The sequence below is a fragment of the Panthera pardus genome, unplaced genomic scaffold, assembly GCF_024362965.1.
Source record: "Panthera pardus isolate Hobbes unplaced genomic scaffold, ASM2436296v1 HiC_scaffold_20, whole genome shotgun sequence".
Lineage (NCBI taxonomy): Eukaryota > Metazoa > Chordata > Mammalia > Carnivora > Felidae > Panthera > Panthera pardus.
Window position 1 is genome coordinate 26,691,088 of NW_026526766.1, and position 17,271 is coordinate 26,708,358.

Consider the following 17,271-nt stretch of genomic DNA (forward strand, 5'->3'; position numbering starts at 1 on the left):
GAGAAGACCACGTGGGCAGTGCACCCCGAGCCCACGCTGGTGTGCGCCCCCAGGGGGTGGGCCAGCCTCCCCAGGACAGGCTCGTGGGAGGGAGCATCGTCCTGGAGACCCATCACCTGCTGGCTCGAGACCTGGGGCACATAACAACTTCTTATGCACCTGTTTCCTCCTCTGTAAAATGGGGATAAGCGTAGTACCTGCCTCTCCACTACAGGTTGAGAATTATTCATCTCTGTGAACAGCAGTAGCAAAGAAATGCTCCCGCGTCACTTTAGGGGGAAAAAAAAATCCATTTCTGATTTATTCCCCAAAGAGGGCTTTTTTATTTGAGGCCTAATAAGAGATGGTTTTTCACGCTGGACAGAATTACTAATGACACCCAATTAAACCATTTGGTGAGCAAAGCCGGGCAAGCGCCCAGGACTGTGGATGCCCACAGAGTAAGTGGACCGCCCGCCCCCCGTAGGGCTCTGCCAGCAGGAGTGAGGCACTGGCCCAGTCTTGCTCTGAATGCCTGCTTCTCTCTCTGGGTGCATGTCCACGTTAAGCAGGAGAACTGCACGGAGCGATCCCCTTCTCCAGAGAGGCCCAGACATGGCCTCTACAAGAAGGGAGCCATCAGCTTTGTCCGTGGGCTTCCACCCAAGACCAGGTCTGCCTAGACACCAGCACTGGGCACAACACACAAGGAAAGCCGACCTTTCCAGATGGCTTTGCTGAGCCAGATAAAATGAGACCTTATCAGAGGGAGGGTGGCACGCACAACAAAAGGCATCTCTGAGAACAGGGACCTTTTTATGCCAGGTGTAGGCCACAATAAAGGCAGGAGGGAGGTGTGAAGGGCGAGGGGGGAGAGGAGGGGCAATCAAAGACCATGTGGGACTCAACCTCCAGCTTAAGTTCATTTGAGTAAGCACAGAGAAGAGCTGACAGGGCCGGCTCTAGCCCTAAAGTATTTCTACGTATGTCACCGGGAGACCTCTTCCTTCTGAATAATTAGTACTAGTGTGGGAGTCTAAATGGAGACATGCACAATCTCGGCGACTCACCTAAAATAAAGCACCCCCAGAATGCTGAAGCACAGAACTAACCTCAGCCTGTGCTGGTGCCTTCCTCACCAGCTTCTGCTCTCTCAGGATGAAAGAGGAAAAGAATTTTTTAAAAAATCGATTATCAGTTGCAATCAGCAAGCATGTACCTATTAAAGGAGAGTAATGCTCAGAAATCCTGAACTTCTGGAAAATTCTATGTATCTGCTGAAAATGTGTTTTTTCACTGCCTTATATCTGATTTCCATCCAAAAGTCTTTTTATACTCTTTTTAAACTTAAAAAAAAAAATATATATATATAACTACAAGTACAACTGGGGAGAAAAACACAGTGCAAAGACTCCCTCCTCCCACCTGATGTCATCACCCCTTGTATTCCAGGTGATGTCAACCCTTGCAGGACACCAGCACTGCCTGGGACCCAAGCATGGGCCCCACTCCTCCACTTCCAACTGGGTGGCTTTAAAGGGTTTGTTTGTTTTTAGTGTTTATTTTTGAGAGAGAGAGGCAGACAGAGAGGGGCACAGAGGATCCAAAGCAGGCTCTGGGTTGACAGAGTGGGGCTTGAACTCACAAACCGTGAGATCATGATCTGAGCAAAAGTCTGATGCTTAACTGACTGAGCCACCCAGGCGCCCCTCCAATTCAATAGCTTCAGAGGAGGACCCAGGTATTGGTATTTTTCAATCTTCCCAGGGGATTCTAATACACAGAAACTCTTCTAGAGGTCACTCTAGATGTTTCTTAATGCATAAACGAGCAGTGACATATTTTTAAGTGCAAACAAGATCATTCACACTGTTCTGTAAATGTCAATTATTTAGTAATGTATCTTACCGTACTTTTCCTAGAGGCAGATTACGGTGTGCCTTTTTCTCTTTAAAGGTCTGAATGGGGCACCACTGTGTGCCAGGATTTATTTAACCACTCTCCTACAGAGGACCATTCGGGGTTTTCTAGGCTTATTTCCAACCATGCTGCCACGAACACCTTTCACATCCACGTTTGTGTCTGCAAACTCCTATCCAGGGGTGCCATCCCTCACCCACAATCCTGAAATCCAAAAGGCTCTAAAAGCCCAAAGGGATTTTAAAAGACTTACCCAGCAACAAAACCTGACCTGAACTCAGATCAAGGTCTGATCAGAACTCACCTGAAGCTACTTAGAGTCTTCATCTTTCTCCCTTCATGTGAATATTCATAGGTTTTGCTACAGAAGCATTAGTGTCTGGTTATGACCCTGCTGGGGCTGTCATGTAATATATAAGCACATCTTATTATCCTCTGAATTCTGAATTCCAAACACAGTTGGCTTCCAGGGGCTCTGGCAAGGGATGCTGAACCAGCAAGGAGCTTACTGTGTGTGAGGCACTGATCAAATGTTTCAAATACAGCGCTCACTGAATCTTCCCATCAGCTCTGACAGGGGCACTGGTCACCCCCATTTTGCAGGTGATGAAATAAATCACAGACAGGTGGAGATAAATTTCAGTAAGTGGTACTGCGGGGTCATAGGCCTTTAAAACTGATGGCCCTTGGGACACCCAAGTGGCTCATTTGGCTAAGCGTCCAGCTTCAGTTCAGATTATGATCTCATGGTTTGTGAGTTCAAGCCCCGCATCACAGAGCCCTCTTTGGATCCTGTCCCCCTCTTTCTCTGCCCCTCCCCTGCTTGCCTGTGCACATGTGCACTCTCTCTCGAAAATAAACAAACATTAAAAAAAACTTATAAATCTTATTGCCTCCTAAATATTTAGCAAACTACAACGGGCACACAGTGGAGAACCCTGGCAGATATCACTTTAGCCAGGTGATCAAGGTAAACGTCACCATTGAGCCACGCTGACGTCACGTAATGCCTAATACGATGCACCGGGAGAAAAGTTCAGGGGAACTTAAATCGAGGGACCTTCTACGAAACACCTGACTAGCACTCTTCAAAGTGTCAAGATCGTGAAAAGCAATGGAAAGACTGACAGACTGTCATAGAGACATGACAACTAATTAAGGGGACTGCTGGGTGAAGAATACATGGGAACCTTCTGTACTGTTTTTGCAACTCTCTTATAAATCCAAATTCTCTAAAAAAAATGTTTGATAGCTCTTACTATATTGGCTTCCAAAGCAGTTCCAACAATTTACTCTCCCACTAGTATGAGAAATGTCTGTTCTCTCACACAATAACACACAAAATAAAACATTTTAACATTTGGCAATCTCATCAGTAATGATATTTTAAAATACATTTCTTGGGGCACGTTGCTGGCTCAGCGGGTAGAGGACATGACTTTTAACCTCAGGGTTGTGAGGTCAAGCCCCATGAATGGGCATGGAGTCTATCTACTTAAGAAGAAATACATTCCTTGGGGCGCCTGGGTGGCTCAGTCAGTTAAGCGTCCAAACTCTTGATTTCAGTTCAGGTCACGATCTCACAGTTCATGGGATCAAGCCCCATCCAGGGTTCTGTGCTAACAGTGCAGAGCCTCCTTGAGACTCTTTCTCTCCTCTCCCTCTCCTCCTCCCTCCTCCACATCCTGGCTCACTCGCTCTCTCAAAATAAATAGTAAAAAAAAAAAACAAAAAACAAACATTTCTTTAGTTATAAGCATAAATGAACATCTTTTCATTTACTGGTGATCTGTATGTTCATTTTGGTAAAATGCCTTTTCATATTTTCTGTCCATATTTAAACTTCGGTGTTCATCTTGTTGATCTGTAAGAGATCTTTGTTAAACAAACCTTTTGTCTTTCATGGGAATATCTTTTTTTTCTCTCAATTTTTCATTTGTTCCTTGACTTTCTCTTTGAAATCTTTTGCCCATAGTTTTTAGTTGTGGGTGGTGTTTTAAAGTAACCTAATCGTGTCAGTCTCTTATTGAATCTGGATTTTGTTTATACTTAGACATTTTCTACTCTAAGTTTAGAAATACATTTACCCATATCTCCTCTCAACATACCTATGGTCTCATATATTTATTTAAATCTTTCATCCACTTGGAATTCCCTTTTGATGTAAGAGGTAAAAAAAAAAAATGCAAAAAATACAGGTTGTGGGTTTTTTTTTTGGTGGTTTTGTTTGTTTGTTTGTTTCTTTGTTTTGTAATGGCTAGTCAGTTCTGTCAGCACCCTTTACTGAAAAATCTGTTTTTACCTTGGGCTTTGAAAGCCTATCTTTATCATATACTTAATTCCCTAAGACTGTATTTCTAGATGGGATCCTTGGATGACCTTTTGTTATCCCAGCAGATAGAAGTCAATGGATGGATAGACTACAAGTCTGAAAACTATAAATATAGACTCAATTCTCACTTCAAGGGAAGTGTTCTGATGATCATTCAATATTCTCCTTTCTTGAGCCAGCCAACTGAAAAGATACTGAGCAACCACCAGGAGACAGGTGCTGTGCTAGCAGCAAGCAGCTCAGGGCAGTGTTAACAGAACAAACTCTGGAACCTGCTGGCCAGTGTGGGGCCCTGGTTCCACCTGTCAGGAGCCACAGGACCTATCTGAGCATCACTCTCCTCCTCACAAGGTTACTGTAAGGACCGCATGAGTTGAGATAGGAGAAGGGCTTAGAACCACATCTGGCACATAGTACCTGCTCAATAAATGCTATTATTATTAGAGATGGAAAGAGGATTAAGAAACCATTTCTACAGCGAGTCTTCTCATCTTATAACAAAAAGGTGACGGATGTCTTCCTTCCACCACCATGCTGCTTTATAAGGAACCAGCCTGACGTGCTCATCCTATAGACTCTGCTGTCCCGAAGCACAGTAACCCCCATCACCGGTGCTGGCTCCTGGCTGCTGCTGCAGCAGGAGCACCCCCGACCAGAACCACGTTATGAAAAAGAGAGGTTCGAGGAAGCCCCTCACTACGACCCAGTGCTTGGCTGGCCAGGAAGGGGTGCGGCTGCCCAGAAGGCACGGTTAGGAAAGCCCTGGGCTCCCAATGGACACAGGGCCGCCCAGGTAAGAGGGTGAGATGCGGAAGGGAGGCCAGCACCGAACCCCTGGCCGGTAAGGTGCTTCAGCGCCGACTTCCGGGACTGCAACAGAAGGGCACTTCCAGGTAGGAAATGCCGGAGCCTGAAGAACACTGAGACGGTCACGCAGAGCCACGGTTTACAGGTGGCAGGCACACCAAACACTCTCCTCCCTTGACCTTGGAAGTGCTGTGGACCTGGGGGGTGGCAGCAGCATTAGGAGACACATCAGGCGTGTTAACATTGGCTGCAACTGAGGCTTCACAATGCTTTGTCTCATACTGGATTACAAGTATCTGACATACTGGAAAATGATTAACCTAAATTAGCTGAACTCTGTGAAAGCCCAGGTTTCCTGCAGAAAGAGAAAGCTGTGTGTTTTTTGCACCGAAAGTCTCTTGGTAAATTGGAGAAGTCATGAAAAACCGCCAATTTTTTCTACTGGCTTGATTTTATTTTTTTTAAATGTTTATTTTTGATTGAGAAAGACAGAGCATGTGCACGTGTGAAAGGGGCAGGGGTTGGGGCGGGGGGGAACAGAGGATCTGAGGCAGGCTCTGTGCCGACAGCAGACAGCCCAATGTTGGGCTGGAACCCACAAACTGCCAGATCATGACCTGAGCCTAATGTTCAACCGACTGAGCCACCCAGGTGCCCCCCAAACCCAGCTTAATTTTTAAAATTCAACCTACTGAGGGGCACCTGGGTGGCTCAGTCGGCTAAGCGGCTCTCGATTTTGGCTCAGGTCATGACCTCATGGTTCGTGGGATCAAGCCCTATATTCTCCCTCTCCATCTCTCCCTGCCCCTGCCCTGCTCGTGCATACCTGCTCACTCACACAGTCTCCCTCTTCAAATGAATAAACTTAAAAAAAAAATTCAACCTACTGGTTAAAATTACTGTTTGCCTAGAAGACAAAAATTTTTATAGAAGACAAAAACCACTAATTACTTTTTTAAAGAAAAGAAAAAACACCTGAAAATGAGCAATCTGCTAAATGCACTGGCCCCTTGAACCTACTGGTTAAATACTTTTATTTTTTTCTCATGTCCTTACTTCTACATAGGGTTGTGTTTTTTTAAAGATTTTCTTTTTGGGGCACCTGGGTGGCTCAGTCGGTTAAGCGTCCGACTTCGGCTCAGGTCACGATCTCGCAGTCCGTGAGTTCGAGCCCCGCGTCGGGCTCTGTGCTGACAGCTCAGAGCCTGGAGCCTGCTTCCGATTCTGTGTCTCCCTCTCTCTCTGCCCCTCCCCCGTTCATGCTCTGTCTCTCTCTGTCTCAAAAATAAATAAACTTAAAAAAAATTTTTTTAAATAAATAAAGATTTTCTTTTTAAGCAATCTCTACACCCAACATGGGGCTCAAACCGACAACCCCAAGATCAAGGGTTGCCTGCTCTACTGACCGAGCCAGGCAGCCCTCCACATAGAGGTTTTTAATCCTATAGGCAAAAGCTGTACCTAAGAGCAATCAGATCAGAACAGCTTGCTAGACCAACATCACCACGGTAGAAATAAGATGGCTTCTCCAAACAGTGAGAGAGCCCCACCTTTATTCCTTCTCAAAGGAAATGGCCTCGCATGATCTTGGACAGCCAGAGAGGTGCTCAGCAGGAAGTTCAGACGTCCCGCAGTGAGCAAACAGACCTGAGAATGCCCCAGCTCGGTGCTGTCAGTCACCAACATTTTTTTGAGGATTTAAAGCTATTCTAAGATGCCCCAAGAAGGTCTCCAAGCCAGGGGTCAGCATACCAGCCCCTTGTAGTAGGCCTGCTCTGTAAATACAGCCAGGCCTGTTCCTTTTATCGCGCACAGTGGTTTTGTGGCCACAAGGCAGAGTTGAAGAGCTTATCCACATCTACTCACAGGGTTACTACGAGGACTAAACTGGTTAAAATACTTATTATCTGGCCCCTAAGAGAAGTCTGTCAACTCCTGCTCTAAACCATTAGGACTGAGTGACCAGGTCCATTGCACTCTTCTTAAATTGCTCTAAAAACTTACCAGGAAGGGCAGAGAATCTCCTCCTCTCACTTCCTTAACCCCCAATTAAAAACACCATGTTTTCCCCAAGTCTGGAAGCTGACGGTTTATAAAGAAAAGGCTTCATCATCGTGGAGACTACAGTTAGTAACACTGTACTGCATATTTGACTGCTGAGAGTACATCTTAAACGTTCTCCCCACTAGGAAAACAATTTTGTAACTGTGGTGACAAACGTACTGTGGTGATCATTTTGCAATAGGTACAAAGACTGAATTATTACACTGTACATCTTGAAACTAACATAACATCACATGTCAATTATACCTCCAAAAAAACTTTAAAAAAAAACCCTTAAAGGTTAATAAGCATATATAATATTACATAGTGGAAATAATCAGAGAGCAAGACGGATGAATGAAATGAATGAGAGCAACCAAATTCCACTGTGTTTTTTTCCAGCACTTGGAATTTTCTGAAGAAAGGTCGCCTCCTACATGAATGCCAAGACTACCTCTTGGCAAGAACTCCCAAATATTTCCTCCAGATCCAGAGTTGGCAAACTGCAGCCCAAAGGCTGAATCCTGCCAGCCACCTGTTTCTGTAGACTGCCCGTAAGCCTAGTTTTGATAGTTTTTAATGGCTGGAAAAAAAATCAAAAGAATAAGATTTCATGACATGTGAAAGGCACATGCAACTAAAATGTGGGTGTTCATAAATAAGGTTTTATTGGGACACAACCACTCCCATTCACGTATGCCTGGTCTATGGCTGTTGGGCTGTAAGAATTGAGTCTACCAGCAGGGACCGTGCATCCCAGAGGGTATAGCAGATGTTCCACAGGGCTGGGCAGAAAATCCTAAAAGTTACATTTTATTTTTATCCAAAAAGTGAGAGCAACTATGTTTCAGTAACGCAACAATTACATAAAAATAACTTAGAAGTATATATTATATGTATCCTAATTATACAACCATAAAATACTAATGGGTGCAAGGAGAGGTAGAAACTAAATCTGCATTCTCAACCCCTCTGTTGAAGGTCAAAGTCACCACCCTCTGAGTTGCCTGAGGAACTCCTTGGATTTTAGCACCCGGCACAGCGAGGTAGACTGAAAAACTGTAACTAAACCAAACCTTACAGGGGCACTGAAGCTTTCAGATTCATATAGAAGGCACAAATTAACGTTACTGCAATAAACGTAGGCATGGGCAAACATAAGCCAGCCCCCGGAAGGTGCAGGCTTCTTATCCCAGGTCAGCTCCGCAGGAGCCGCATCACAAAGCAAAATCGATGATGACAGAATCGGACCTGACAAGAAATAGACCAAAAAATACTCAAAATTCAAGGAGTATTTGGAACAGGGGTCCACCTCCACTGTGGGGAAGCAGGGATCCAGCCCCGACTGCACACTGGGCCTTGAGATAGAAGACCATAATAACAGCACGTGCCCCCGATTTATAAATAACGAACTAAAAAATGGTTTTCTATTAAGATAACTGCTAGACAACACTGAATTAATCCTAAGTGTTTCGTTTAATTATGAGAATAATCAAAAAATTTGGGAAACCACAGCAAACTATAATCTGTATCATTGTAATCATATAGTACTTTTATATTTATCTCCTGTCAGGCACTAATTAACCTTCAAAATCTTAGCTAGGGGAAGTTCTATTAACACAGCCCTGAAGGGTTTTAAGAAAAAGAAGATCAAGCTATTGTTAACAATCTGAGAAGGCACGCATCTTTATTCTTTTTTTTCTGAAAAGTGTAGGAAATTTCTGTGTGAGGCAAAGTAGACTCTGGGAACTTAGTAAGCAGCTCTTAAACTTCAAGCCAAGAATGTTCATGTAATGGCATCAGTAACTGGAAAAGTCTAGAAAAGAAAATGACCACAACCTAAAAATGTTTCTTCCGGGGGGGGGGGGGCAGGCAATGGAAATACCACTCAACACTCTTCTGAAGTGAGACAAAAGCATTATAAAGACCATTCCTCCTACTTCTGCAAAAAAAAAAAAAGTGTAAAACAGTCTTTTTTTTATATATTAACTACAACAACAAAAATAAGAGGTTCTTCCCCCCACCCCACCCCCTCCGTTATCCAAATGATGGATGTTATTTCTCACATTAGGTCATTAAAAAAAAAAAAAAAGGAATAAAAATAATACAACTAAATTAAAACCAGGGCATGGAGCCTCTCGTCCCTCCCTTCCTGGGAGCCATGCGGCCTTCAAGCTCCCTTCCACCAAGGTGCTCAGCCATGGGACCTGCTCAGCCCAGGCTTCTGGAAATGACACCCCACGCCTCCCACTCTTCCCTGGAGAGGCAGCTCCCCCAGGCTCTGCCCTTCTCCCCTTTGTGCTTCAGATGCAGAAAGCCTGCCTGCACATTCAGAGGATATTCAATAAGGTCAGCAGTTTCCTCCCTGCTGGGGGAAGGTGGCCACAAAAGCCAACGGAAGATAGAGAGCCCTGGGCTGACACAGTCAACCAACCTCATTCTACCCCACCCCTCAAAAAATAATATAAATACAAAGTCTTGTCATGCCCCATCAATAAGTGGGTCCATGGCCAGCAATTAGAAAGGAGATGACATCCTTAGCTCCCGAAAGCAACGTCGTCCATATCTGATAACCCACCCCCTCCCCCCAGACTCCCTACCACCACTCGGTCCTCTCGTTCACAGTCCTTCATGTTTGAACTAAACCAATTAAAATAAATAAATAAATACACACACACACACACACACACACACACACACACACACATACATGAAAACCTCTCCATAGGAGAACAAGATACGTCTGGAACAGCTTATTGTTTTCTTTAAACATCCTAAGAATTCAACGTCTTTTTGACCAATGATGCCTTAAAAATTGAGTTCTGGCCTAGGGACAGCAAGCCTTACCAAATTACTGGTTTCTGCATTCTTCCCAATCACATGAGCTTACCTTAATCTTCTATAACACAAGCAGGAGGAGCTAGAATGCCCTAGGAGACCCACAAAGACCAAACTGCCAAGAGATTCCACGCCTCCCCAGGTCCCATGCTCCAAAAATTTCAGAAATACTAAAGCTGCCTAAATTTGAGTCAATCTGATGGCCATAAGCCAGAGTCACCAGAATGTTGTTAAACATTTCATCAGGCTGTGGGACATCTTAATAACCCATCCCTAGGAATGTCCCTCACCATTTGCGGGATTTTGAGCCGTAGGGCCTTCAAGACCCCAACCCAGACAAAGGAAATCTCAGACCCATGAAGGCCACACAAGTTTGGTCACGCAAATTTGGAAAGGGGCTATCTGAAAACGACCAACATCATGGCATTCCCAATACAAGGCTTCTCAAATTCCTCTGAAAAGATCATTCATCAAACTAGGTTATTTTCTTATTGTGTTTAAAAAAAAAAAAAAATCATTGAAATAGCACACAGGGTGTGAAACAGAAACTAATGTATAAGCCCAGGAGACTATCTTTACACCAGAGCAAAAGTTCTATCGATGCTCCACACAAGCCAAAGGTGAGAAACACACGTAAGGGAGGGCGCCCGGAGCGTCCCCGACACGGGCTCCGGATGCGCTGTGGCGCTCGTGGCCGGGGGGACTCGGCGCCCAGCTCCCGGTCACCTGCCAGGACGCGACCGCTGCCAACGTGGGCACCCGCGCGGCGACCGAGTGCCAGGACGCGGAGGTGAGCGGCGCGCCGCGCCCCCCCCTCCCTCCGCCGGCGCCAGTCACGCCCGCGGGACCGGCACTAGTGCGACTTCGGGGCTGCAAGCCTTTGACTTCGGATGCCGACGCGCGTGACAAAGCGGAGAACAAAAAAGAAAGGCCCCGCGCGTCCCGACCGGCCTCCGCAGGGGCAGAGAGCTCGCACGGCCCCTCGCGGCGGCCAGGGTCCGGGGGCCGAGGCGGCCCCGCGGCGAAGGCTCGGGCCGCGAGCGGGCTCCGGTGACGGGCTGCGGCCCGGGCGCGAGCCGGGGGACCGTCTCCGGACGCGGGCGGTGCGCCAGGGAGGGACGGGGAGGGGCAAGGCGGCCGGGGCGGCCCCGGAGCCGGGACACGCGCGCCGCGCACTCACCTCCTGCCGCGGCTCCGGCGGCCGATCGGCGCTGCGGGCCCGGCTCCCAGGCCGCCTGGCGCTCCCCCGCCGCCGGCCTCGCGCTCTCGTCCGCCCCGCGCCGTGCGCCCCGCGCCGCGCCCAGCGCCGACGCGTCTCCGGCCTCCGCAGCGGCGAGTCCCCGCCCCCGGACCGCGCCGGCGGCGTGGGGAGGAGGCGGCGCCGCGAGCGCGGGGAGGCGAGGCCGGGGCCGCGCCCGAACGCCGGCCCCACGGTGCGCGCGCCCCGGCCCGCCGCCGCCCCCAGGCCCGCGCCCCGACGCCGCCGTCGCGCCCCCGCCTCGGCCGCGGCCCCCCGGCGACCCCTGCGGGACGCGGCTCCGAGGGCGGCCATCGAGCGGGCGCGACGCTTCCGCAGAGGAGGCGCGAAGGTGGGACGCGGCGGCGCGGAGCGAAGGGACCTGGGGGAGAGACGACCCCCCTCACCCCTCACTCCGACCCCGGGCCGCAGGGGGGGTTTCCGGAATGTAGGACACCGCACCCCGCGCCACCCACCTTGCCACACTCGCGTCTCCTTGCTCGGTGGTCCCGGTCCAAACTACGCAGAGGAAAGGGGCCGACCAGTAACAGGAACTTCGCGGGTCTAGACTCACAAATTTGCCTTTTCTCATCCACCAGCCCTACCCTGTTCCTGACGTCCCCACGGCTGTTCCTTCTCAAGCTTTAATTTTTCGGGCTGTGACCCTCCAGACTTTGTAGTGGTTAAAAGGAAGAATCCTGGACGCTGCGCAAGGGAGACCTTCTGGGACGCCCTAAGGGTGAAGCGTGGAAGTGTGAACCCCTGGAAGTTTCAGAAGCACCGTCAGGCCACACCTCCCGGATTACCTACTAAGGATCTGCAAGGTATCCAGACTAGAAAATTCTAACAGTGGTTCCTGATCCTGACAGCCTCGGCCAGGCGTTTTAATGATCTGAGAGCTTTTGGGATATTTCAGTGCTAGGGTCCCATCCCCAGAGTCTTGAGCCCAAACGTAGGTGTTTTTCTTTGTTATCAAGCTTTACAGATAATTCTAACATGTGCTCAGGACTAAGAATAAGTTTAAGATTTATCTTTTTTCTCCAGCCTTCGTAGCTCTGGTTTCTAGGAAAGGAACGCCTTCCTCTCACCCTTCCCAAATACCAGCAACAACAAAAAACAAGTAAATACACAAACTCCTACAGGGAATGCTCACGGTGGACATGGTTTTCAACCAAAACAAAGACTCACCTTGAGAAAGGTGACCCAGATTCCTTACTGCCACCTGAGCAGGGTCTCCTTAAATTCAGGAAAAGGATCCTTTATGAAGCAAAACCTCTTAACTGAATTTAGAGTAATATTCTACTCTAGCCCCAAGTGGTAGTTTTGTTACCTGCTTTTTAAACCGTTGCCCTGCTGGACCAAGACTGCAAAAGCCGAGGGTGTGTTGGACATCAACCCTGGCTTTTCCCAAGACTTGTGTCACTTCTTTCTAATCTTCCAGTGACCGTAAGTGACCACAATCAGGGTTTGGGGACAGGTAGAATAAATTCCCTTAATTGTTCCTTCTGGCTCCCCTCGTTATATTTTGCCTTCTTAGGCTGGTGGGCCACACCTTCATCTCATTTCCCTCTCAGTAGGGTTCCATTGTGCCCTTCATTTATCAGCAAGTAATTAGTGACTTTTTTACAGTTTTATTGAGAAATGATTGCCATATCTGACCATTGAAGTTTAAGGCGTACGGCATGATCGTTTGATTTATATATATTGTGAAATGACTACCACAGGAGGTTCAGCTAACGTCCATCTTCTCATATAGGTGCAATTGTTAAAAAGGAAGAAAAAATTTCTCCTTGTGATGAGAATTCTTCCGAGTCACTTTCTTCACCGCTTTCCCATACACCATACAGCAGCGTTAGCTCTGGCCGTCACGTTGTATACATCACGTCCCTGGTGCTCAATTATTTTATAACTGGAAGTTTGTACCTTGTGGCCACCTTCCTCTAATTCCCCACTCCCGGCCCCACCCGCTCTGGTGACAAGTCTGATCTCTTTTTCTATGAGGTTTTTGTTTGGTGGTTGGGTTGGTTGGGTTTTTTGTTGTTGTTGTTAATTTTTTTAACGTTTATTTATTTTTGAGACAGAGAGAGACAGAGCATGAACGGGGGAGGGGCAGAGGGAGGGAGACACAGAATCTGAAACAGGCTCCAGGCTCCGAGCTGTCAGCACAGAGCCCGACGTGGGGCTCGAACCCACAAACCGCGAGATCATGACCTGAGCCGAAGTCGGCCACTCAACCGACTGAGCCACCCAGGCGCCCCTGGTTGGTTGGTTTTTTAAGATTCTACATATAGTGAAATCATACAATATTTGCCTTTGAGCATAATGCCCTCGAGGCACAACCATGTTGTCATAAATGGGAGGATTTCCTGTCTTTTTCTTTTTAAGTTTATTTTTATTTTGAGAGAGACAGCAGGGGAGGGGCAGAAAGAGAGAGAGAGAAAGAGAGAAAATCCCAAGAACCCCACTGTCAGCACAGAGCCCAACATGGGGCTTGATCCATGAACCATGAGATCATGACCTGAGTGGAAATCAAGAGTCAGAAGCTTATCTGACTGAGCCACCCAGGTACCCCAGGATTTCCTGGGGTATTTTTATGGCTAAAGAATATTCTATTATATACACACATACAGAGCCCAGCACAGTGGAGACACTCTAAATATTAAATACCTGAGATCAATGGAATGAAATAGAATAGAAGGTCCTTATCACATACATCTTGCCAAGTTTGCTTTCCAGCATTTTTCCTGTCTCCAGTTACCAGCATCACCATTTTTTTCATCACTCCTCACTGACTTTTAGTCCTAAATGTCTATAGCGATCCGAATGGTGACCATCCCCTCCCAAAAGCTATTTCCATGGCCTAATCCCCGAACCTGTGAACATGACCTTTAGAGGGCAAAAGATGTGATTAAACTAAAGATCTTGAGGGACTTGTCCTGGATTATCCAGGTGGGTTGGAAACACAATCATAAATGTCCATAGGAGAGAAGGGCAGAGAGGGTCTTAGACGGAGAGGGGAAGAAGCCATGTGATCACAGAGGCAGTGTGACCACTGGAGTGATGCACCGACAAGCCAAGGAAGGCCGGGAGTCACCAGAAGCTGGAAGGGGCAAGAAACAGATGGTCTCCTAGCGGCTTTGGACAGAGCCCAGCCCTATCCCCACTGCCATGAGACAATAAAACTTGTGCTGTTTTAAGCCACCCAGTTTGGATGATTTGTTATGGCAACCACAGGAAAACTAACACAGTCCTGGAGTCCGCGGGTTCACAGATAGGCACATGACCCAGCTACCTCAGCGAGACTCCATTTGGCACTCACCGCACCCACTGGGAAAGAGAAGCTCTGTTTCCTACTAAGGCAGCCCATCCTGGGAGAATATAACCCTAGAGCCGAGGGTCACAGTGTGGAGACATTAGCCTGATATTCTGAGAAAGACAGATAGACACCTAGTGTTGATGTCATTTGATCTTCTGGATCCAGCTGTATCTGAAACCAGGGCTATCCTGGATTTTCGGTTATATCAGCCAATTAATTTCCCATTTGACTTAAGCCAGTTAGCACTGGGTTTCTGTCGCAAGCAGAGCCAAAGAATTCTGACTTATAGGCCTTTTGTTACTGGTGTAGGGTTCTGAGTTACATGTGAGCTTCAACAAGTTGGCATAAGTATTTCCAAATATTGCATGGGTCAGATAACTAAAAAAAAAACAAAAAACATTATTTGTTACTTATCTGCAGTTCAAAGTTACCTGGGTAACCTGGATGCTTAGTTTTTGGCTTTTGCTAAGGCAATCCTGTGTCAGAAGAAGTTTTTTTATTGATCATCGGAAACTTTTGGAAAGCCAGGTTGTTATAGCACAAAAGGTAAGAATAATCTTTCTAAAGTAGATGCTTCTTCTAATTTTAGACATTCATATAACTATCTTTGGGGCACCTGGGTGGCTCAGTCAGTTAAGCGTCCAACTCTTTATTTCGGCTCAGGTCATGATCTCATGGTTTGTGAGTTGGAGCCTCATTGGGCTCTGCACTGACAGTTCGATATTCTCAGGAAAATCGAGGGTTCTCTCTCCCTTTCTCTCTGCCCCTCCCCTATGCGTGCGCTCTGTCTCTCTCTCTCTCAAAATAAATAAACTTAAAAACACACACACAGATAACTGTCTTCAGTGTCCTGTATTAACCGGGGTTGTAAAACAGTGTAATTATACACTCATGGTGTTTTGAACCTTAATGTGTTTTGAAGTTGAGAAAGACAGACTCAGTTTTTAAAGGTCTCCTACCACTGACCAAAGCAGTAAAAAGGTGCCTTTGTGTGTTGTGAAACCTACAATTTCCTTTAAAACTGATGCCCTTACAGAGCTGTGTTCACAGTTGCTTCTGGCTGTGTGACATACATGTTACGGAATGGTCCAGAAGCAAAGGATTATGAAGGACCCAGCTGGAGGCAGGGGAGTGGGCGGTGCAATGCCTATCAGCTTCCTTGAGCAGAGAAGAAAAAGGCCAAGCTGAGGGTATCCAGAAATCTGGGGACCAACCTGAAGACGTGATGTTTTGCATATACAAGGTGATGCCATAGCCCAGGATAAGTCCTGTGTTTTGTGCCAAAATGAAGTTGTTCTAGAAAAGGTGGATCTCCTGCTTTACGTCTCTTTTGTTCTCAAAATACGTTCCCTCAGCCTCTTCAGAAAAGACTTCTGAAGCGGGTTGGTTCTTTGACCTTGAGACTTAGGAATACAGAATGACAGATTCACAGTTTCACTTTGCAGCAATATTAAGAATACTTGAAAATGTACAAACTTAAGTTCCCTGGCTCATGGCTTTCCTATTAGAGCTGACTTTCCAGTGATGTTTGGAAAAAAAAAAAAAAAAAAAGAGGCTATTTCTTGAAAGTACAGTTTGAAAGGTCTATTGTATTTCAGTGGTTTCCATGCTTTGTTTTGATGTGTATTCTTTTTTCATACAAGTATGTACTTAAAGTGCTGTGGGATAGAGCACACGTACCTGGCTCCCTCTCCTAGTTTGATTTATGTGCCCACTGACTTACTGTCTTACCCAGTCTGGCAAGTTCCCCACACCTAGCAAGATCTTCCAACAACCTGACTGAAGAACCACTGTGTCCACTCAGAGTAACCCAGAGGTCACACCCTTATGGTTACTGGATGGGTCATGCCAGGTATTAGTCATGGGAAAAGAGTTTTAAACTGAAACATATCTGACATTTAACATCGTGTAGTTTTAAGGTGTACAACATGTGAGTTCGATTACACTTATATGATGTAATATGATTGCCATTGTAGCGATAATCAGCACCTCTGTCAGGCCACATAAATTATCTTTTCTTTTTTTAGTGGTTGGAATAATTAAGTTCCAGTCTCTTGGCAAGTTCGAAGACTGTAATACAATATTGTGGTCTATAAGAGAGTTCTGTTTTTTCACGATGATTCACAGGGTAGGGGAGGGGTCTACTATTGACCTTTAGGTAAGTATCCTGCACAAGAAAAAATGCTCCCGCACCAATGCCAACATTGGCTCCCTATCTCCCTCTGCAATTGACAAACACTGGTCTCAACAGAGAATCTGATGACCCAGGGGGCAGTACAAGGACACTCGCCAGGTGGAAGGACCTGGGAAGTTGGAGCTTTTTTCCCTGTAGGCTTCCACTGTATGGAACATGAAATTCAAACCGAGAAAGGGAGCCTTGCTTTTTACATCATTTTAGGATGAGGCTCAGCTGCCGGTGACAAGAAGCCTAAATGATAGTGGCTTAAGCTCACAAAGGTTTCATCTCTCACAGGGTAAGTCTTTGAGCCGACGGTCTTGGCTGTCTTGGCAGAGATTCAGGCTCCCCTGCGCCCAGATGTGACCCTCATTCACAGGGTCCAAGATGGGAATTGCAGGTGCAGCTGTCACTTCCACGTTCCACCCAGGGAACGTGACAGGGGAAAAAGAAGGGCTTGCTCCCTCCATTTAAGGAGACCTCTTAGAAGTTGCATGTGACATTTCCAATTACATTCCTTCGCTAGATCTTAGGCACGTGCCCACACCCAACTGCAAGGTATCTGGGAAACAGAGCTTCCTACTCTGGGTTGCCATGTGCCCAGATAGAAACCATGGGTACTG

General features: G+C 46.8%; 1 protein-coding gene across 2 annotated transcripts in view; it reads right to left on the reverse strand.

Annotated features, from left to right (window-relative positions):
• The window catches only part of GOLM1 (golgi membrane protein 1), a 57,609-nt gene extending 45,958 nt beyond the window's left edge, over positions 1–11,651 (reverse strand). The window contains exon 1 of one of the 2 annotated variants that reach the window (XM_053907842.1): positions 11,633–11,651. The gene's annotated coding sequence lies outside the window, so the exon portion shown is untranslated. Of the gene's footprint in view, positions 1–11,099; positions 11,255–11,632 lie in introns of those variants that run through there. The other variant, XM_019423511.2, reaches the window with a different exon arrangement.
• Positions 11,652–17,271: the final 5,620 nt, after the last annotated feature.